Below are 19,293 nucleotides of genomic sequence, written 5' to 3' on the forward strand. Positions count from 1 at the left end.
AGTGAAAGAGCTCAACGTCCAGCAGGGGGCGTTTTCCTTTTTTCCTGCTCGGTACAGTTCAATGGGTCCGTGGGTGGCTCGCCATCTTGTTTCTCGCTCAGCGGATCAAACTCCGATTCTAGCTCGGCATTTCCCGATCCAAACCTTAATGGCCTACCATAACAACAAAATAAAGTGCATAAACGTTCGAAAATAACACACGGGTAGCCCTTAAATAACAGTAAAAGTCCGTTTTTTCCAGCTTATTTAGCCGTAAATGAGGTGACGCCAATATGGCGCGCTGAAACACCGTCAAAGGCCTTTGAACTGCAGCCTGTGTGTCGGTTAAGCACGAATCCACCGTTTTTAACATAAAACAACATAAATCTGCTACCTTGGCTCTCCATTTGCATGAAATGAGCAATATAATACAAGAAAACATTTCTTGCATGAAATAAAATACAATTTCTGAACTCACCAAGTCCCGTTCGGTTATGTTCACAACGTCACCAAGGCAAGAACAGGTCGGAAAAACAAAAATACATTCTCCAGAGCACAAAAATGGCTTTAAGTAGATTTCTGGCTTATTTTTTTACTATTTTTTCACTCATTTAAGCAGCAGCTCTGCAAGGACTGTCTGCATCTCTCTCTCTCCAGCATCAAAAAGAAGGAACAACCCGATTGGGTGTGGCTAATCACAGGAGTCACGCTGCAGCGTGCCCTTTCACATTCAGAGTCTCAACACATATTTTAGCCATTTTACCTGGATTAACATAAAACACCATGAATTAGCAAGTTCTGTACCCTTTTAACATGTTTTTAAACACAAATGAAATCCTATAACATGAATTATATCATTGCTGATGTTTTTAATGAATTTTCTAACCATTATGATCTATTTATTGACTATTTATCACCTGTAATATATTTCTTATGACTGTTTTTACTAACAGGCTTTTATTTGTTGTTAGCTATGTTAACCAGGGTTACACCTGCAGAGGGTCAGGCAAGTCCTGAGGAGTCAGCTGAATGGCAAGAACAAGATCCGGGCCATCAACACCTACGCCCTGCCCGTGATCAGGTACCCTGCTGGGGTAATAGGCTGGCCAAAGGAGGAGATGGAAGCCACTGACATAAAGACAAGAAAGCTCCTTACCATGCATGGAGGGTTTCACCCCAAGTCCAGCACCCTGAGGCTGTACGCTAAGCGGAAGGAAGGGGGCCGGGGACTGGTGAGTGTCAGCACCACAGTCCAGGATGAGACAACGAACATCCAAGAATACATTGGGAAGATGGCCCCAACTGACCGAGTGCTCAGTGAATACCTCAGGCAGCAGAAACCCAAGAAAGAGGAGGGAGACGAGGAACTATCATGGAAGGACAGGGCCCCGCACGGTATGTACCACCGGCAGATAGAGGAGGTGGCTGATATCCAGAAATCCTACCAGTGGCTGGACAAAGCTGGACTGAAAGACAGCACAGAGGCACTAATCATGGCAGCACAAGAACAAGCTCTGAGCACAAGATCCATAGAGGCTGGGGTCTATCACACCAGGCAAGACCCCAGGTGCAGGCTGTGTAAAGATGCCCCAGAGACAATCCAGCACATAACAGCAGGGTGCAAGATGCTAGCAGGCAAGGCATACATGGAACGCCATAACCAAGTGGCCGGCATAGTGTACAGGAACATCTGTGCCGAGTATAACCTGGAAGTCCCGAGGTCAAAATGGGAGACGCCCCCAAGGGTGGTGGAGAATAACAGAGCTAAGATCCTGTGGGACTTCCAGATACAGACGGACAAAATGGTGGTGGCTAACCAACCGGACATAGTGGTGGTAGACAAACAGAAGAAGACGGCCGTAGTGATCGATGTAGCGGTTCCGAATGACAGCAATATCAGGAAGAAGGAACAAGAGAAGCTGGAGAAATACCAAGGGGTATATATATATATATATATATATATATATATATATATATATATATGTAAAGATATATAAAATTACTCACAACATGAACAACATGAACATCCTGAACAGTGGGCTGTTGTATTCAGGCTTCTCCCCTGACTTGGTCCAGTAAGACTAAACTACTAGTAAACAAGACCGAAAACAGTACTGCTGATAACTCCCACTCAGCCTATATTTGATAAACCAGGCTGTGGCAGTGATAACGCAGTACAGCCGGTTCTGATGGTGGTCAGGTATACGTCAGGAGGACCAAGACGCCAGCTGCTTCTCCGGTTCTGTATCATCAGCGAAGAGCGAGACAGATAACAGGTTTGTAAGGAAAACAAAACATTGCAAAACAAGACGTGGACTGACATCCTGCAGTCACGCGTGACAAGGTTGAACTGAAAAGAGTTGTGCAGCAACAGCAACAAAGTGATGAAGCCAAGGTCATTTAATCACAGCAGAAAAAAATCTTCAATGATTCAGATAAATTATAAACTTTATGTGCAGATTTTTACCATGTGGAACAGCTGGCTACATGATCAGAAACTTTTAGTTTTAAAATTTCCCACATATCTGAAACATGAAACTTTTGTTTACAAGAAGCCAATCAGCCAAAAGAGACCGCAATATAAACACAAACACTCGTCATCTTTGCTTGTTGAGAGCTTCATGTGAACCAAACTATATGTTAGGCTATATTATATATGTCTCTGATACTGATGTGATTCTCCATCTGTTCATAAAGCCACGTAATTGTTTGAATAAATTCTCCTAAACATGATTTGATTTTGGAGGAATTATGTGACTCATTTTACACTTACATGGACTATTTTCCTACCCTTTATTGATTGTTGCTAAGCAGCTGAAGTACTTCACCTTTGGGATATTGTCAAAAACATGAGTTGTTGACCCTCCATTCATTTGTGGGAGAAGTGGCAATCAGATTAGTACTGACAAGGCGGGAGAGGCTGAATGTTTTAATGACAGAATATGGATTTTTTTCCAAATGAGTTCACATAAATCAGCACAGTTTGTCAAAGGCTTTCTTGTCCTTACTATGACAATATTTCCGTGTAGGCTAAAAGCACGCAGGTAGAGACAGCTTTGAAGTCTGGACAGCTCAGGAGGCTTTTATTCACATACTGAGAGCTTTCATACCGCGTATGAGTGAGTGGGTTTTATTGCACATTGATAGAGGCTCTGCTATTGAGTGTGCGAGCAGAAATTATAATGGCTTGTTTATACTTCATCATGCATGAAATATTTTTTTAGATTCTAGCTTCAAATCTTCTGACACCTCAGGTCTTCACTACAACTTCTTCAGCTTCCCCTATTAGCAGGCCCGGATATAGAGACATTTTCTTAGGGTGGCATGGAAATCAAATGCAAAATCACAGCCATTTTTTTTTTTACACATAGGCAGGTGTTACATTCTGTAATATGTATTATATATGGTCAAAATACATCAAATGCAATAAGTATATACGTAGTTTATTTAAACATAGCCTGTATTGCTTTAGCCCAAATAGTTAAACATTTAGTTACATTAAAAAAATGTGAATTTTGATTTTATGTTTTGTATAGCCTATATAATAAATAAGCATGTAGCCCAATAAGTATAAAATCCAGAAAGCTGCACAACATGAAGAGGATCAGATAGAAATACAACAAAACATGACTACACTACACAGTAACTACACACTCCAATAGTCAGAAGTAAAGCATAGCATGTGTTTTTTTTTATTATTATCATGACTGGTTTTCCGTGGCTTATTAACACAATTTAAGAACTGGTATGTATTTTCAAGTCTGCACTTTCAGCACAAGTTGAGACTCTGGAGACTCAGCGTGGCTGCATCTTAAACCGGTCATGTGATTTGGAGGCGCCGACGCGTCCGTCGACTCCAGACGGTTAATAAACACTCACCTTCAATCCATTTCCAGAGTGTAACAACCAACCACCTGTGATCAAATCTGAAATGTTCATGGTGTTGATTCAAAATGTGCTCTGGCACAATCATAGGCATCGGTTGCTACTGACAACAAGAATTGAAGCCATTTGTGGGCTGAACCATTTCTTTATATCAACATTGTCATATGCAAAATTAGGGTGGCACATTCCACCCCATGCCGCCACAGTAGGTCCGCCCCTGATCATTAGGGACACCTCACAGCATGACTCAGTTGCTATCAGAGTCAGCATTTCTACAGATGGAAGGCATCTTTAACTTTTTAACAGCCAGTGGAGCGAAATTTATATCAAGGACATGGTTCAGATTTTCCACTAAACAGGTGTGATGCTTTGGCTCACTCTCTAGTGCTCTGCCTCGAAGAATAATGGTTACTAAGCAGTCCACTCACTGCAAACACATTATATTGTGCTCTCTCTGGTTAGCTGTAGCAGCAGCTAACAATCACAGTGGATTTATGAGGTGAAACTTTTGACATAGAAAAAAAGGCCTGCCTTCTGACACATTTCAGTCATGTGTGTGATCATGAGAAAATGTCTCTGAGCTCTAATTGCACAGCGATTATTGGTTCAACACTAATCTGGGAACAGGCCTGTGAGTGCCTTCGACAGGTAGCAGGAGAGAAGTGATCCTCGCAGGTGTTCAAAGGAGGAAAAGGAGGAGATCATCAGGAATCCAGACAGAGAACGACAGAAAGGAATAAGATAACAACAGGTGTGTGTGTCAGCACACGCTCCTTAAACAGACTGCTGTCCTTGTAAAAACATTTAATATCACATACTTTACAGCTGTAAATTAAGCTGGATTTATATCAGATGTTATATCAAATCTAGGCCATATTTGAGGTTGACAAGTTTACACAAGTGTGCTGATTCTTACCCCAATTTACCCCAAACAGCAGCAGGTTACAAGATCTCTCAGTTATACCCGAGAACTGCTCTGCTGCTGAAAGAAGTACGAATATTTTACTGTAGATGAATTGATGTAAACTCACCTTTACATGTTTTACGTTAGCAAACAAAAACAGGTGCAACAGATTTGGAGAACAAAACAAATATCACGTACTTACTTCATTTTCTAGTATAATTATAACAACTTTCACTCATTGTCATGATTTTCCTCTAAACTGTTTTAATCCTTTTCTCATACCCAGGATCTTAGTGAGACTGCTGGCTTGTGGCTGATTATATTTGTTGTTACAAATGTTTTCTTGCTTCTTCCTTTGCTGTTTACTTTGGCAGACCGTCATCAACGGTGAGGAGCTGTGTGGTTTTCATGGATCAAATATGACCCAGAGCTCCCTTTTCTCAGGCTAATATGAATGATGTTGGGTAAATGCCAGCTGTCACACAAAGAAAGATGCTGTATGAAGTTGGCTGATCAGCTGTTTGAAAAGCTTGTCATGCGCTGCAAATGCCAAATAAGAGAATTCCTTGAACAGCAACTGGCCACCACCAGGAAAACAAGCTTGGCAGGCTTAAGAAATTTCACAAATATGGGGAAATTTCTTGTTTGCTTTCCACAATAACTGCTAATACAAGGAAGCTTAGCGAGCTAGCTGTGACTTAGGTAAGCACCTGACACTCGTAGCTTCATTACGCCCACATCAATTTTGTTCTCATTATGGTGATTATGGTACACAGTATATATATTCACTGGTCTTCCAGTTGTTGGATGGATGACCCTGCCATGCTGCAGTTTGCTTAATGGCCAAGAGTATCAGCAATAGTTTCCAGAGGTTATGCAGAGCTCCTTTAAACGCCCTATTCATAAGGAAGGAGACGGTGATCCAACTACCTGAGAGGATGAAATGCTGTCAGGTTTCTAAATTAGATTATTAGCAGTGGGTATCATTAGCTTACTCAAACATGGAGGCTTATTATAAGGCAGCTGGACCATTCGAAAAGTGTGAGACTCGGTCAGACCTCATTAGTAGGAGCATACGGGAGGCAGACCTGCATATCAGTGCAGTTATTAAGTTTTAGTGTATATGCCCAGCATGATCTCTACACCACAATACAGGCTCAGTGTAATGAATATGCAAGACCAAAAATAAACTGGGTCATTTTTGGCTCAAACTTTGTTTAGTATTTCTTTAATTTGCAAAATAGAAAATGCCCCATCACACCTTTTACTCTATATGGTACATGATTCATTAGGAGTCAAAGTCTAGTACAGTTGTTGAGTCAACACTGTAAATATATCTGCCATCACCATGTGTAAGTCAGTTCAGGAGAGACAGGCTTGGCTCAAGACAATGCAGGAGGAGGAAAAGCTTTATTGCTTCAAGAAGCCTGGAGAACTATTCCCGAAGATTGCTTAAATAAATCATAGAAAGGTTGCCTAAGAACCTTTAGGTTGCTGTTCATGTGTTGAAGAATAGAGGTGGCCATACCAAATATCGACTTTCAAGCTAGTTAGAACTGCACAAACTTTGTTTTTGCCTTCTGCAAAAGTTGATTCTGTTCATCTGGACGTAGCATTTTCAGTGGGAGAAACGTTTCGTCACTCATCCAGGTGACTTCAGTCTCAGCTGACTGCAGGTTTCCCCAATCGTATAAACAGTCAGCCCACTGAAGGAACAATGGGCTGGGAGGTCAGGTCCTTCATCATGAATATGCAAATTCTCGGTACACACAAACTTGTAAAAGTCCTCCAAATTGTCAATATTCAAATGATGATTTGCATATTAATGATCAAGAAACTGACATCACATCTACTGTTATACAAATGTACTGTTTATAATATTGGGGAAACCTGCAGTCAGCTAAGACTGAAGAAGTCACTTGGATGAAGACATTACATCCAGTTGAACAGAATCTACTTTTTTGGGATTTCCTTACCTGGATGATTGAGCATGCATCAAGACAATTCCACGCGTGCTTCTACATGTCTAATGTATTAAACATTAGATTTCTCTCTTCTAAGTCCCAGTTAGTGATTTATTTAATAATTAATGAACATATTTCTTCACTCTGCCTTAAATAGATCATGTTACTGTACATTATGTTAGTTTAAATTAATCAACAGCCTCAAGATATACCAACTGTGTGTTTGAAGCACAGGCTGTGGAGGAGGAGTGGCAGCAACCTTTTACTCTGGCTTATTAATCAAAGATCGAGAAAAAGTTTTAATTTGAAAGCCTAACTCTTAGTCTTGTACACCTTAATTGAAAATTGGAAATGCTATCTCACTTATTTAGCAGGCTTTCATTTAGTCTAGAAAAATAATTTTGTTGCTGTATTAAAAACAGATTCTGTAAAGCTCGGACATCTTACTATTTATCAGCGATTGAAGACAATGAGAATAACCCTTCAGCACTGCAGCCAAGTATTCCTTTAGCCCTAACGAGTGATGAGGGACTTAATTAATGACTTAATGAATGAAAAAAATATTTCCATCACAGACTCATCATTATGTACTACTACTTGCTCCAAACCATCAACATGTCTATGGAACCTCATTCCTACAATCCTGCTCAAAGAGGCCCTATACCATCTGTGAATTCTTTGATCTTAAATAGGATCAGTCTATTTCTAAAAATGTGTTATGTACCATAGACTTTTTGGTGCCAGTTATTAAACCATTACTTAAAAAGCTGACCCTTGACCCAGTTATCTTTGCTAATTGTAGCAAAGATAACTGTCCATTTCAAAAATTCTTTAAAAGATTAGTTGTAAAACAGCCAACTGATCATCTGCAGAGGAACGTTTTATTTGAAAAGTTTCAGTCTGCATTCAAAATTCATATCATTTCACGTAATAGACTCTAATTTGTGCATGTAAAGGAGAGTCTTCTTCACACAGGTTAATTTCAGGGTTCCACTGGATTCTGAGCTGAGACCACTTCTGTTTATATTACACATGCTTCCCTTAGTCAACATCATTTTGATATGCAGATGACGCTCAGCTTTATCTATCCATGAAGTCAGATAATAAAGTCAGAAAACCACACCAATTATTTAGACTGCAGGAGTGTCTTAAAGACAAAAAGACCTGGATGGCCTTTACTGCTTCTAAATTCAGATATAATTGAGGTTATTGTACTCTGCCTTGAAAATCTTACTCTGGATGGCATCACCTTGGCCTCCAGTAGCACTGTGAGGAATGTTGAAGTCATTTTTAACCAGAAAATATCCTTCAGCGTGCATCTTAAATAAATATATAAGGCTGTTTACTTGCACTCGTGCAGTATTTCTAAAATGAGAGACATCCTGTCTCAGAGTGATGCTGACACATTAACCTACTTTGTCAAATTGTTCCAAAACGCTAAAAGGATCCAAAATGCTGCAGCAAGAGTACTGACAGGGACTAGAAACAGAGAACATACTTCTCCCATATTAGCTCCTTTTACTGGCTCCCTGTTGAATCCAGAAGTGAGCTTTAAGTTCTTCTCTTTAATAATCAGGAACCTTCTGTAGAAGCAGCTTTTGAATCAGGGAGAACAGACACCCTCTTTTTTAAGATTAGTGTCTTTTATCCTGTCTTGCAGCTCGCTGCAGGGGATGGCTGTCCCTCCCTGAGCCTGGTTCTCATTGAGGTTTCTTAGTATTAAAAGGGAGTTTTTCTTTCCCACTGTCACCAAGTGCTTGCTCAAAATGGGCCATCTGATTGTTGGGATTTTTTTTGACTCTTGTAGAGTCTTTACCTTACAATATAAAGAGAAATGAGGTGACGTGTTTTGACACTATATAAATGAAACTGAACTGGCTCAATACTTTTGCACACTACTTGATGTGTACTTTGTTGTATATAACTCGAGATGTATAATCACTCGATATAATTCTGAATATTAATTGCTTTGTAAGTTGGAAGATGAATAATTTAACAATACTTGAACACAAAAAAATAAATAAACAAAAACATTCTCACCATGTCAAACTCTAAACATGTGTTATTACAACGATAAGCAAAACACATTTTGCAGTGTTCTTGGAAGTGGACTAAATCTTTTCATTTAAATCAGTTCTACTGATTTTAGATTTCAGTGTAAGAAATTTTGCATCTTTCTTGGCGCAGCAGACGCAAAAAATGTGAATAACATGACAAAAATAAAGTCATCATCACTTTACAGCAGGTCAAAGAAATCGCACAAAGAATCTCATAAAACAGATAAAAAATGAGAGCCTTCCTGCTCACACTGAAGAGGGAGAAAAGAGAGAGTGCCATACTCTCTGGTCCTGTATAATCCCTGTCCCCTGATCCTCATGGGGTGCTGTTAGTTAGCTGTATTACTGTCAGCTTAACTCTGACAGGAACGAAGAGAATGACATACAGCCTGAGAGTAAAGGCAGGTCATTTGGGAAGCGAAATGGAACTCCCATTACTACCTGCAGTGCTAAACTGGCAGACATTTCCAGAGCGATCATTGCCGAGGTGCATAGCCTGCAGAATATGGCATGAGGTGCTTCGATGTCAGATATTTTGCAGAAGCGCTTTGATGATGCCCAAGGCTGTGGCGCTGTCAAGAACCCCAGGGGAGCCAGACAGAGGTGGGAAGCTTTCTCGAAAGGTCGGAAATTGAAGGGGAACCACTTTCAAGGTCCCAAAAAAAAGAAAAAAAAAAAACTGGTGTAGAGTGAGGCAGGGTGGAGCACAGGGCATTCATTCTGCAGTCCAACAAGTGTGACATGAATACGTCTTCAGCTTCAGAGCTTTTTTTATAGCAAAATTGATGCTGCTGGGTTTGAATCGTGACATGGATGAAACGCCTGATAGTAAAGTTTAGATTACTTTGCAATCTTATATTAAATGAATTACCCAGAATAACATCTCCATATCCTGAATATCCATCTTCAGGGCATTTTGAGTAGGTGGCACAGGAGCTTGTTTGAGAATCAGAAATGCCTGTCCCCGGATCATCTCTTTCTGCTAAGTATGAGGGGCCTTATGAGGTACGCGAACAAGTAGGAGAAACTGATTACATAATCAGCACGCCAAATCGAAGACGCAAAACCCGTGTTTGCCATATAAACATGTTAAAGTTATACCACTCCCGACCCCAACCAAAACCCACTGGAGCTGTGCTCCTGTGGCTGTCTTCATTCACTCATGTTACAACCCCCTCTGCTAGGCGTCAGGGGAGGAGTAACATACATAAGTCCCGCACACAAAACTGAGTAAAGTAAAAGGTTTTAATGTCAAACTTTAAACAGAAAACCGACAGGGCTGTTCAACAGACCACTGGGCAAATAATTATTACATAAAGAACAAACGAAACAGTCAGGCGTAAAAGCTAAGGGTTAACTAAAGCAGGCTGACGGCACACAAAATAAAATCTAAGGGTAACTAAGGCAAGCCAGCATCACAAAACTCCAATGAAACTAAGTTCAGCTGTATATCAGGTTTGAGCAACACAGCAAACAGGTTTAACAAACAAGCTTCACATGCAAAGCAGACGAGGAGGACACTGCATGTTCACTTCAGCGCAACAGTTCCCCCTAGTGTGAAGGATCTTCAGCCTTTTTATACTCCCAGGTGCAGACAATCAGCCCGTCAATTGGTCTTGGAGTGGTCATGGGATCTCCAGGCAGCCAATCGTCCGCGAGGCCTGGCACACTTAGATTTGCATAAACGAAAGGGTAGTCTCACTCTCTCCAAGGCTGTAACACCCCTCCCCTAAAAATACAAGACTACGTGATTCAGATTTCAATATTCATGACAGACAACAAAACAAGTCATACTCACAACCGGGAGAGGCCATCAGCTAGTACATTTTCTGATCCTTTTATATGCCGAATCTCCAAATCGTACTCTTGTAGCAGCAAGGCCCATCGCATGAGTCTTTGATTGTGGTTAAACATTTGGGCAAGAAATACAAGTGGATTATGATCAGTGTACACTACAATGGGTAATGTGCCAGACCCCAAGTACACATGGAAGTGCTGAAGAGCTAGCAACAGGGCCAATGTCTCCTTTTCAGTGACGGAGTAATTTACTTGATGCTTGTTAAACTTGCGGGAGAAGTAACAAATGGGGTGGTCCAATCCCTGCAAGTCTTCTTGCAACAGTACTGCCCCAGCCCCAACAGCACTGGCATCAACCAGCAATGCCTTTTATCATCTAATCGTTGACTTGCACGTCCAGTGGTAAGGTTCTCATCCAAACGGTGCCTATTTGACAGCTCTGAACTTGCCTGTTTTATGCAAGTTGACCACTCAGAAAGTTTGAAGCCACATGTAGCTAAGGGTTCCTGAACTGATGGGTAAGGCTGTGCTGGTTATGTATATTACCAATGCCACATTGTTTATGTCATGCCAGTCCTCTGACAGTTTAAACGCAGGTATCATAAAAAGCTCTTCTTGGTGAGATAATTAAAAATGTTTCTTTAATAAAAAGGATTTTAAAACTGACCTTATAAAACAGTTATACAACTTCTCATTATAATATGATAACTTTGATACTGAAGCATCAACAGTTTTATCTAATTGTTTAATTTGGAGTCTATTTATCTTTATTTTTCCATGAAGATCTACTGATATCAAATACAAGAAAAAACATCTGTCTAATTTATCCATATTCATTCTGCATGTGGTTTTCTCTAATTCACTGATCTTTGAGATACATGGTTTCAGCATGAAACTGGTTTTTCAAACACTAAAAGTTCTAAAAATTAAAAACCTTTTGTTTTCTGTATATATTGTCATATTATTGTACAGATAATATGACAATATACGGATCACTTTATCTTTCTTTTAAATACATTTCAGCTGAGGCTGTGCAATGCCAGGCTCCCCATTTACCAACACACCTGTTCATTCCTTCTTTGCTTTCTTTACTTTCATCCACATTCAGCTGATCATTCCACATGATTTATAGGATGCTTCTGCTTGTAAAGACTGAGTAAGAAGGCTATTAATGTCACTCTTTTCTCTCCGCTGGAACAATAAGACTCTCTTGCCAGTGATATTTGAATCCCTAAAGTGGGCATAGCTTGGTGTACAGTTGGTGCAGCACTGCACACATTTTCTTGTTGCAAAACTAAAAAAAAAAAAAGGACTGCAGAGTTGAGAAAGTGATCTCCTGCTCAATGTTTCGTATTAAAATACAGTTTTACTTTTATTATCTGCTGCTCTCTGTGGTCAGGTTTCCTTTCACAGCAGCAGCCTCACCTTTTAATGCAGGAACAAAGCTCGAGCTTCAGGAATCAATGCACCTGTCATTCACAGCTATGGTCAGATCAGCAGAAAGGTCAAGAAGCCCCAAAACATCGATTCTACCTATAAACCATGCAAGCCTGAGAATACCAGCCAGCCTTCATGAATCCAGAACGTGTCGAGCCCAGTGTGGCATTTCTTTGTGGGGGACAGGGGGCTCGACTATTCATCGCTTGTCATCTTTACGATTATGGCGGTTAATAATAAAAATGGTTGCTGTGGAAACACAGCCAAACAGTTTTTTGCCATTTACCCACACATAAGATTTATTACTATAATGAACCCTAAATGGCACGAATTCAACATGAGCATCCATCTTTCATTAAGTTATGGCTATGCTAAATGAACTAGCTAGGGGCAGTTCGAATTTTCAACTAGGCCTGCATTGTATTATCGTAATTAAATGTATTTCCATAAGGCACGGAGCTCGTTTCCTCGTGATTGGAAGAAATTAATCATGAGTTTTATTAATGACCTAGCAGCTGGGGTCAAAGCATGTGTGTTTCTCAGTTTTAAAAGCAATGGGAGCATTTCGTTGTCTGGTTTGTGTGTTTCTTCCAATGCGACACGTTTGCTCCCATACATGCGGTGAGGACAAGGTAATGCACCAGGCTCATGTTTTAATTCCTTGGTGCCTATGCTGTCAAATACATGCTACACTAAAATACACATCTATTTCCTGCTGTAGATTATAACTGTTGAAGACTTCCCTGGTGGCCATTATTCATCCAAGAAGATCAACATTACACTGGTGCAATCAAAGATAACAGAACAAAGATTCAGATCTGACTCAGTCGGTGGCCAGATGAGAATGCTTGCAGCTCAGAGGCTTCCTGCTCTGAATCCAATTATATTTGCGTGTGCATGTGCGTGTGTGTGTGTGTGTGTGTGTGTCTTAGACAAACGAACAGCACACCGGAGAGCAGGACGGTGGAGGAAACATGACTGGAGAGAACAGCAGCATGTAAAGCTGCTGCATCATCTAATTCCTAAAGGTCATGCTGGAGGGAGTCGGTACACAATGTCTCCTCCATCACAGAGATCCTGCGCAGAAACATTCCTCATAACAGAGCAGACATCACACTGTCATACAACATATATAATAAAACCTCTTTGTTTGTTAAACTTATTAACAAGCTCATGTGAGAGTTTAGTTATCAACACATTCTTAGCTGCATGGTGACGTGGCAAAAGGAAATGGGTGGAGCTAAAAAGAAATATGAGAGATAAAAGAGAGATAAAAGATGCTCCTCCTGCTAATGAAAGTACAGTTTTCGGTGGAGATGGGGTTAACACTTTTGCCTTACATGCGAAAGATTCCCATATTGGGACCGGGGTGAGACACAAACGCAGCCTCACAGGCCAGCGTGCTCCATGGATCCAGCTGCTGTAGGGATGCCTTGGAGAATAGCAGCCTTTTGCCTTTAATATCGCAGATGGGTTTTTTTCCAGTTTTAAAATCTGTTGCATTTTCATGTCCCTTTTTGATGCTTCTTTATAATCAAAACTATTTTGTGCTCTTTTTGTATGTGTCAGAATGCTAAACAGTAATCTAACAGGATGCAGCAGCTAGCAAAAGTGTTTTAGCACTATGAAAGTATCTCAATAATAAATCCAATGATATTTGTGCAACTGAGAAAAACTGGGACATTAAATTCTTCAAATTAGTTGTTTGGTCTGATCAAGAGTACAACAGATAAAGAGAAACACTTTGCGGTCTCGTGGTAACAGAAATGTCAACGTGTTCATGAAAGCCTGAACCTAAAACGTGCTTTAGACTTGGCTCTCAAGTTTTCTGCTCTTTTTGAATTTGGTTTCCAAACGTTTACGACAGATAAAGAGATGCTGCACGAGCGATGATGGCTGCTGTCCAACTGCTAGAGTTCAAAGAGGGAATTTGGCAAATTATACTAAAGAGCATCATCAGGTAAAATTCAAATTCATACCAAAAAATGCATCTTTTTTTTTTTTCTTTTGCACCTTTTTGTCTATGAAAACTTTACAACAATACCGCAAAACCCTCATTTAACTTGCACGTACAGCAGTAACAAAACAAAAAGCAGTAATGCCGGGATGACTTTATGCTGAAGACTGCCAACGTCATTGATAAACGCAGGCGTGATCATAAGACAAGGATGAGAAGTATAAAAGATAGCTGTAGACATTATTGTTTGGTAATCCTTTTATGGCCACCGTGACCCTATTTTGTGCACATTTGAGCAAATTTCAATTTTTTACAGACACTTCTGACCTGATGTAATTATATTCCTTGGAGGTTAAATTACGTAGTGTTAGACAAGCCTGGACATATGAAGCCGTTGTGTTTGTTGTGACTTTTTATTGCGACATCTTAATTAGCCGCCACTGTTAGCATTCTTTGATCCTGTACTTGACCTCTTTAACCAACGTGATTCAACATGCTCAATCATGCTAATCAGTTCAAGATGGCGAGTGAATAATATTATGCTCTTCTTCACCTGTGGTTGGTTTTTTGTGTTAATTAATAATATTAGTCACCAGGTTGTATCTTCTGTTATTGACAGGTTTAAACTAAGATCAATGTTTCAGTGAGTTGAGTTTTTGTGTGTAAGCTTATTTGTGTTATATCTAACTTAGTACTGTTTTTTTTTGGCAGGTGTGAGTCTGCTATGACCAGCACTTAATGGTAGCCAATGCAAGCAAATGTCAGCAAACAGTATTTCTGTGTGACAGCACTGAGTCAGCACTGCACTTCAGGACTTCTGTGACATTTTAGCATGTGACAGTAAAAATATTTTATCGAAAGTAAAACCAGAGGGAAACCAACAGGAGAACCCTTTGTTGTCTTTTAGCTCAAGGATGCTGAATGATGATGTCATAGCGACTGACATGTGGAAATGTGGGTTCACATACTACACAGACTATTACTAAAAGTTAGTGATGTCAATGTGCTATTTAATTTTGCTCATGTTAGCCATGATTTACTGGCAGGGACTATATTTCCTTGTGGATGCGCACAAGCAAAAAACACAAGGACTAGTTGTTGTTACTACAGAGAGTTTTGGACTATAGAGAGTGCTTTTGTCTGCTTGAAGCATACATGCACAGTTGGTGTCCTTTTAATCTACTCTCTGTGCAGAGCATGCAGACTTCTGCATAAAGCCTTGTATTCACCCGTGAGGAAACAACTTGCTGAAAGCTGGCACAGTCACATGGCAGTTTATGAAACTGTTACGACTATTAATCTATTGATTTTCTGGACACAAATTATACCATTTTTTTCATGTTCTGGGGAATATTAATCCGACTGTTCTTATAAGTACTGATTTGTGTCCAGGCAGATGTTGTGAATATTTGAGAGGTCGGAGGTATTTGAGAGTCTCTTGTCCAGGGCCGTGGACAAGAACCACGGCTCTGTCACAAACTACAGTCTGAGTCTCTCATAGGAAAAAAACTTTGTTTGTGTTTTAATCATCAGTCATAACTACTGGATTAGGTTTGGTCAATCAAACCTACTCGGTTAAAGCAATAAAGTCTACTCAGTTTATACTAATGAAATAAACAAATATACAGACCAGTTCTTCATGACTATGTCGTGTTTTGCTACAGGATCAGTGTTACCAAGTGGAAGTCTGTAGACTTATTGATGTACACTACTGTAGTACAAACATGTAACACTGAAGTTCCTGATGGTACCAGTGTGACTGTGGCAGAATCGTATTATTACCTATAATATAGAGCAGAAGGATTAGAGGTGTCTGAGATAAGTGTGGTCAGACATGCCTTGTTTATCCCAGAGGTCAGAGGAAAATGGCCAGACCACTTCGAACTGATAGGTAGGGCTGGGCGATATGGCCTAAAATCCATATCGCGATATAATTTGAAGCATGTGCAGTAACGATATATATCGCGATATATTCTTTTCTTCTGTATAACGTATTTTCCACCCTATAAGGCACACTTAAAATCCTTTAATTTTCTCAAAAATCGAGAGTGTGCCTTATGTATGAATTCTGGTTGTTCTTACTGACCTCGAACCGATTTTGGCGTGCAGAAATCTGTTAAAAAATGTTTTAGTACAACTTTGGTAAGTCGCACTGCTTGATGGATTGTCAGAGCATTACGGCTGCTGTAGTGAGGAGCTTCGCGGAGTAATCTGGGTCCCAAAACTCCGTCCGCTTCAGGTCCCAAAGTCAAACGAACACTAAGAGTTAAAAACGGTCTAAATTATTTCATCTTTAATAAAATCATCAGCGTTGCTGCTTTACCAGGTGTAACAATTAAGTTTAACATCCAGGCAAACAGAATTTATTAAATTTAACAGGAAGTTAGCTCGCTAGTTTCCACCTAAACATTTCATACCATGTTCTGACTGAGAGATTTTTGAAACTAATTAAAACGTACAGCTCTGCTACCACTTCCAACATAAATAAAGACAGAAAACTAAACAGCAGTGGCGTTTGCAGGGTTACTGAAGTTGGACTACCTGGTATATAATGTTGTGCTATGTGATTGCTAGCGACACAGCTATGTTAGCATAACATTAGCACAGTGAAGCTGGAGGATGAACGCCAACTTTTTTTCCACTCAATAAAAGTTAACGTGAGGGATTCTGGTGGTCAGGGACAAATGCAATCGCATAGCAGGATGCTGTACACGGGGCAAACTTCAGTCAGGAGAACAACGGAGATTATTCATCCACAATACGAGGTTAGTTATTAATATAAAGGGAGTGCAGAATTATTAGGCAAATGAGTATTTTGTCCACATCATCCTCTTCATGCATGTTGTCTTACTCCAAGCTGTATAGGCTCGAAAGCCTACTACCAATTAAGCATATTAGGTGATGTGCATCTCTGTAATGAGAAGGGGTGTGGTCTAATGACATCAACACCATATATCAGGTGTGCAGAATTATTAGGCAACGTCCTTTCCTTTGGCAAAATGGGTCAAAATAAGGACTTGACAGGCTCAGAAAAGTCAAAAATAGTGAGATATCTTGCAGAGGGATGCAGCAGTCTCAAAATTGCAAAGCTTCCGAAGCGTGATCATCGAACAATCAAGCGTTTCATTCAAAATAGTCAACAGGGTCGCAAGAAGCGTGTGGAAAAACCAAGGCGCAAAATAACTGCCCATGAACTGAGAAAAGTCAAGCGTGCAGCTGCCAAGATGCCACTTGCCACCAGTTTGGCCATATTTCAGAGCTGCAACATCACTGGAGTGCCCAAAAGCACAAGGTGTGCAATACTCAGAGACATGGCCAAGGTAAGAAAGGCTGAAAGACGACCACCACTGAACAAGACACACAAGCTGAAACGTCAAGACTGGGCCAAGAAATATCTCAAGACTGGTTTTTCTAAGGTTTTATGGACTGATGAAATGAGAGTGAGTCTTGATGGGCCAGATGGATGGGCCCGTGGCTGGATTGGTAAAGGGCAGAGAGCTCCAGTCCGACTCAGACGCCAGCAAGGTGGAGGTGGAGTACTGGTTTGGGCTGGTATCATCAAAGATGAGCTTGTGGGGCCTTTTCGGGTTGAGGATGGAGTCAAGCTCAACTCCCAGTCCTACTGCCAGTTTCTGGAAGACACCTTCTTCAAGCAGTGGTACAGGAAGAAGTCTGCATCCTTCAAGAAAAACATGATTTTCATGCAGGACAATGCTCCATCACACACGTCCAAGTACTCCACAGCGTGGCTGGCAAGAAAGGGTATAAAAGAAGAAAAGCTAATGACATGGCCACCTTGTTCACCTGATCTGAACCCCATTGAGAACCTGTGGTCCATCATCAAATGTGAGATTTACAAGGAGGGGAAACAGTACACCTCTCTGAACAGTGACTGGGAGGCTGTGGTTGCTGCTGCACGCAATGTTGATGGTGAACAGATCAAAACACTGACAGAATCCATGGATGGCAGGCTTTTGAGTGTCCTTGCAAAGAAAGGTGGCTATATTGGTCGCTGATTTGTTTTTGAATGTCAGAAATGTATATTTGTGAATGTGGAGATGTTATATTGGTTTCACTGGTAAAAATAAATAATTGAAATGGGTATATTTGTTTTTTGTTAAGTTGCCTAATAATTATGCACAGTAATAGTCACCTGCACACACAGATATCCCCCTAAAATAGCTAAAACTAAAAACAAACTAAAAATTACTTCCAAAAACATTCAGCTTTGATATTAATGAGTTTTTTGGGTTCATTGAGAACATGGTTGTTGTTCAATAATAAAATTATTCCTCAAAAATACAACTTGCCTAACAATTCTGCACTCCCTGTACTGCAACAACATGGAAATAGAGCAGCTACGAGAGAATTCAACATTAATGAATCAATGTTACGGAAGTGGAGGAAGTGCAGTTTTTGGCTTTCCCCATATTTCAAAAGTGCTTCATCTCTTTGCTGTGACTGTCGCCCGGCATAATTTGCAGATGATAATTGTTGCAGCCGCTGCGACGCTTTCGACCAAAACAGGCGCAGCTTGATGACATCATCAACATGCACTATCTCGATAGAGCAATATAGTCAAAAATCTCTATCGTTGGCCAAATTTATATCGTTTCTATCGTATATCGTTTATATCGCCCACCCCTACTGATAGGTAGGCAACATTAACTCAAATAACTGCTTGATGCTGCCAAAGTATGCAGAAGAGCATCTCTGAAGACATAACATGTAAAACCTTGAAACAGATGGACTAACTGGGCCTACAATTCACACAAGTGTTGCCTGCTCTGATGAGGCTGGATTTTTGCAGCAACATTTGGATGGTAGAATCAGAATGTGTTATTAACAACATGAATACGTGGATCCATCCTGCCTTGTATCAACAGTTCAGGCTGCTGGGAGTGTAATGATTTACAGTAGGGGATGTTTTCTTGGCACACTTTATTGCCAACTGAGCACCGTTTAAACACTGCAGCCTACCTGAGTATTGTTGCTTCTGATGGCGGCTTCCAGCAGGGTAATGTACCATGACACAAAGCTTGAATCATCTCAAACTGGTTTCTTGAACATAATAGTGACTTTCACTGTACTCAAATGGGCTCCACAGTCACCATTCTCAGTCCAGTAAATTATCATTTGGATGTTTTGGGACCAGGGATTCACATCATGGATGTGCAGTCGACAAACGTGCCGAGGTTGTGTGATGTTATTTGTCAATACGGACAGAAATCTTTTTGAAATCTTGCCAAAAAGAATTTTGGCAGCTCTAAAGATAAAAGGGGGTTTGAGACTGTACTGACAATGTGTACCTAA

The 19,293-nt window shown here is 40.4% G+C and overlaps 2 long non-coding RNA genes across 3 annotated transcripts in view; one reads left to right on the top strand and one right to left on the bottom strand.

Moving 5' to 3' along the window:
• Window positions 1-12,972, bottom strand: LOC120734706. Of its 2 annotated transcripts, XR_005696082.1 has the most exons (3): window positions 12,962-12,972; window positions 458-624; window positions 1-153 (listed from the first exon to the last, which is right to left on the bottom strand). It is a non-coding gene; the product is annotated as an uncharacterized LOC120734706 (long non-coding RNA). The 2 variants fall into 2 exon arrangements; XR_005696081.1 differs by lacking the exon at window positions 12,962-12,972 and having other exon boundaries at window positions 458-970.
• LOC120734707 overlaps window positions 8,175-19,293 on the top strand; it is a 20,391-nt gene continuing 9,272 nt past the window's right edge. Inside the window, exons 1-2 of the long non-coding RNA XR_005696083.1 lie at window positions 8,175-8,276; window positions 11,845-11,847. This is a non-coding gene — a long non-coding RNA (uncharacterized LOC120734707). The remainder of the gene's footprint in view (window positions 8,277-11,844; window positions 11,848-19,293) is intronic.

The sequence above is a fragment of the Simochromis diagramma genome, unplaced genomic scaffold (genome assembly GCF_900408965.1).
Source record: "Simochromis diagramma unplaced genomic scaffold, fSimDia1.1 OVJJ01000571.1, whole genome shotgun sequence".
In the NCBI taxonomy this organism is placed as follows: Eukaryota; Metazoa; Chordata; class Actinopteri; order Cichliformes; family Cichlidae; genus Simochromis; species Simochromis diagramma.